The 4,240-nt window shown below is 38.3% G+C and overlaps 1 long non-coding RNA gene across 1 annotated transcript; it reads left to right on the top strand.

The window, feature by feature from the left end:
- Positions 1 to 1,146: 1,146 nt before the first annotated feature.
- LOC137646954 (uncharacterized) lies at positions 1,147 to 2,130 on the top strand. Its single transcript, XR_011045504.1, has 2 exons — positions 1,147 to 1,868; positions 2,002 to 2,130. It is a non-coding gene; the product is annotated as an uncharacterized lncRNA (long non-coding RNA).
- The last annotated feature ends 2,110 nt before the right edge of the window (positions 2,131 to 4,240 follow it).

The raw sequence follows: 4,240 nt of genomic DNA, 5'->3' as shown, positions 1-4,240 counted from the left end.
TTCTCGGGGCCAAAACCTTCGAAATCTCTGTGAGCAACAGCATCAGGCCAAAGCTTCTTCCAAATGGAATTCAGGGTCTGACGAGTTACTCCCTTCCAAGCCTGATAATGATCTTTAAGCAGTGCACGATATTGAAGTGGCTCCTCCAAAATTCATTCAAAGTTAAGTTGGTGCTTTGCGTGACATTAAAGCACTGCTTAAGTAAGTGCTTGGTGTACAGCTTCTTAAAATTAGAGATGACTTGCTGGTCCATGGGCTGGAGGATAGGGGTGGTATTCGGTGGAAGATACAACACCTTGATGAATTTGTATTCGTCGATGATATCATTTTCGAGTCCGGGGGGGGTGAGCGGGTGCATTGTCCAAACAAAGCAAGCACTTCAAAGGCAAATTCCTTTCCTGAAGATACTTCTTGACAGCAGGGCCGAAAACTACGTTTACCCATTCCACAAAGATATGCCTAGTAACCCAAGCCTTAGAACGCCATAGAACATGTAGCAGGTCTTTATTAATTCTATGTGCTTTAAATGCCCTAGGGTTTTCGGAATGGTAAACTAACAGAGGCTTAATTTTGCAGTCCCCGCTGGCGTTGGCACAAAGCGCAAGAGTCAACCGATCCTTCATTGGCTTATGTCCAGGAATTTTCTTCTCTTCAGCGGTAATGTACGTTCTACTAGGCATCTTTTTCCAAATCAGACCGGTTTCATCACAGTTGAAAACCTGCTGCTCTATGTAACCTTCCTCCGCCACGATGCTTTCGAACTTTTTAACAAAGTCTTTAGCAGCCTTAGTGTCCGAACTCGAAGCTTCTCCATGACGAACAACTGAATGAATCCCGGTCCGTTTCCTAAATTTCTCGAACCAACCTCGAGACGCCTTGATTTCCTCCGTCATAGGATCGGCTGAACTCTCCCCCGCGTCACCCCGAGAGCGCGCTAAACGGAAATTAAAGTTTCTTACCTTTGTTTATTAGTATATGTATATATGTATTTATTGAAGTAAGGAGGACTTTTCTCTTAAACTATTAAAATAACTAGTTAAATTACATTTATATGCTTGGTACCATCTAAGTCATGCTTGCTTACTACGAGCTAAGTAATTAGCTAACAAGCCTTCTAATCACGCCATTTTCTCTTTACTTGGCCTAGCATACCATACCGTCCATATCTTCACTGGCAGTATTTCGGCACGAAGATTTGAGCTGCTAGATTCGTGCTACAAGATTTTTATCATTGAATTTGTGCTGTGCTGCTATTTTACCGTACCATGTTTGGGTTGAGAGATTCAAGTGTTTCCGCATTGACGAAGTTATTCAACATGAACTAACTTCCCTTAATTTGGACTCTGAGCTTCCTTCGGCATGAAACTTTAAACTTCGAGGGCATTGGACTCGTCTCATAGCTTGCATGGATAAAGGTGAGAACCAAGCATTGTTAGGGGTTTCGTAATGTTTTATGGTTATCATTATCCGTTGCCTTAAGCCTTCAAAGCACCAATATTAAAATAAATTCCTTCCTCTCTGATAGATATATATATTGTGTACTATTAAACTAATTTTGATACTTGTACAATACTTTCGCTTAGGTATAATTGGTGAAGCTAGGTCGTCCTGGGTTATCATCCTGCGTTCATCTTTCTTATTTATATTATTGGTAAGACTTTATATTAGATTTAATTCGAAGGGTGAATGTTATAGTGAATACATTATACAAAATTATATTGCTTATATTTATAGCTTCAGGACAGTGTTTGATGTCGGAATGTATTTCATTTTCCAGGATATCATTTATCCATATGTTTAATTGAAGTGGCTTAGTCCGAGGATAAATTCCCTGTTTCTTACATTGGCGAGCACTTCCAACATTATCGGTAATGGCTTATTAGGTTTATATAGATCATATATGCAATTTACGATTTATTCATATACCTTGTTTAAATTGAATTTATATAATTTCCTTTCTTTTATTATATTTTGATATATTCCTTTTTGTTGTTTATACAGGTGAGGTTGGAAAAGCTGAAAGTAGTTTGGAAATTACCCCTAGATATAACCACCTTCAAGCAATCGGAATAGACCATTTATAGCATTTTTATTTTTCTGAAATGTTTATAATAAATTTGGTGAATTGTTTTGAAGAGTTTTCCTAACTACCATTGTAAAATATTCAAATTTCAGCTTACGCGCCGCCTTCAAGTCACTGTAGATAGCGCTGGCCTTCTCACAAATGATCGTTTCCGTGATCGTATCGCCAACAATCTCCTTGTCTTTGATCCATATTAACAAAAGTCGTTCCATCTCTTCAAGGGTATGGCTACGACGTTTAGAAATAATTGTGATCCCCTTCGAAGGTTTCACTGATTTAATGGCTGACTTCTGTTTTATGATCGTCGAGATCGTCGACATATTCCGGCCATATTGTTTAGCCAGATCGCTAACACGTACACCTCGCTCATGCTTTTCTATGATTTCCTGCTTTAATTCTAATGAAAGCATAGACTTCCTCTTTTTCTCACCACTGCTACTACTTCCTGAACCGAAACTAAGCTTTTTAGGACCCATGATTACGGAACACAGAAAACAACACGTGAAAAGGCTAGAAAAAAAACTGTTAAAACTGAGCGAATCGAGGACAACCACATGATGCGCACGCGATGAGAGGACTGATCAAGGTGACGCTCGATTGGCGTCCCTCCGATGTGCTGCCGTCTAGCGACGTCAACAACAAACTACGCTGCACGAGAAAATTCCATGGGTAAGCGTATTGTTTACGTCGTATGTTGGAGCAACACTTCGTATGTTGAGACAGAAATTTGGTTGAATTTTACTTCGTATGTTGGAAAATTCTTATGTTGGGACAATCGTATGTAGAGGTTCCACTGTACTAAACTCTTTCTTATCTTCACAGCATAAATGAAATCTTACCAGTTCCAACATGTAACTAAGCGCTCCCGAAACACGAGTCAACCTTTTACTTCTGCTTGGAAGCAAAAGGTAATCATTATGAATATGGAAAGAAAGATTTGCAAGGATATCCTTCATTTTTATGAATACCTCCCATTGAGCGTAATGGTAATTATAGAACGAATAAAAATTTTGCATCACATTATTGGTTCAAGTAATTATTAGACTTTTCTTTTATATTAGTTGGTAAGTTCAATCATTATATGACATGATTTATGTCTTCTCATTCTTGATCATTTTGTGGCATTGTTATTGTAATTCGTGTATAAGTGCTTTGTTGGCACTAAAATTTAACTTAAGGAAAGAGGTTGAGTTTTGGGAATGTAAAATTACTTAATTGCTGCAACTCTTGAAAAATTTCTTTCCCCTCAAATATTTTTGCATTGTAGAAAACCTATACTCTCTCTCTCTCTCTCTCTCTCTCTCTCTCTCTCTCTCTCTCTCTCTCTCTCTCTCTCTCTCTCTCTCTCTCTCTCTCTCTCTCTCAGTGAGACTTGTAATGTCTAAAATCACATACAGTGTTTAGAAGTCTCAGAAATTGCTCTAGCGGACATGAAAATCTCATTATAAGAAACCGAACGTTATTAGTATCAGACGTTACGTACAAGAAATGCGGATTAAAAATCTGAAGGGCCATTGACAAGGAACGGTATTTAAACGTCTAAAGAAACCGAAACACGAGGGGTTACTAAAGTAACAAGGAACGTGCGTCACGAATAAGATAAACAGATTTCGAATTATTCTTTGTCTGTTATAGTTATTATTTCAATCTTAATAGTCTTGGGAGTTAAATCCAAAATTTAATCCTTTACGTATTACATCTCTGGAATAACTAATTCTCTCTCTCTCTCTCTCTCTCTCTCTCTCTCTCTCTCTCTCTCTCTCTCTCTCTCTCTCTCTCTCTAAGACAAATGAATATATAATGGGTTCAGAACAAGGGCATTTCTTGCGAGAAGCACTAAATCATTTCTCTCTCTCTCTCTCTCTCTCTCTCTCTCTCTCTCTCTCTCTCTCTCTCTCTCTCTCTCTCTCTCTCTCTCTCTCTGTCAGGTTTTAAGGTTTCGCTGGAATACCTACTCAGCTATGATTAACTTCCCGGATGTCTCCCAGGTGGCGCTGATTTATATCACAACATTCGGTCTTAATTCGATTATGGTTAAATTTTATAGAAGGGAGGAGAAATGTACACTTAGCTGTAACCGTGAATGGTATACCATTTATTATATTCACTTTACTTTATGTGAATGTTCATTTCATTACAAATGGCTTGGTAATGAAT

Source organism: Palaemon carinicauda, chromosome 9, assembly GCF_036898095.1.
Source record: "Palaemon carinicauda isolate YSFRI2023 chromosome 9, ASM3689809v2, whole genome shotgun sequence".
Classification (NCBI taxonomy): domain Eukaryota; kingdom Metazoa; phylum Arthropoda; class Malacostraca; order Decapoda; family Palaemonidae; genus Palaemon; species Palaemon carinicauda.
Note: the sequence above shows the minus strand (reverse complement) of the source record. Positions and strands in the feature narration are given on the sequence as shown.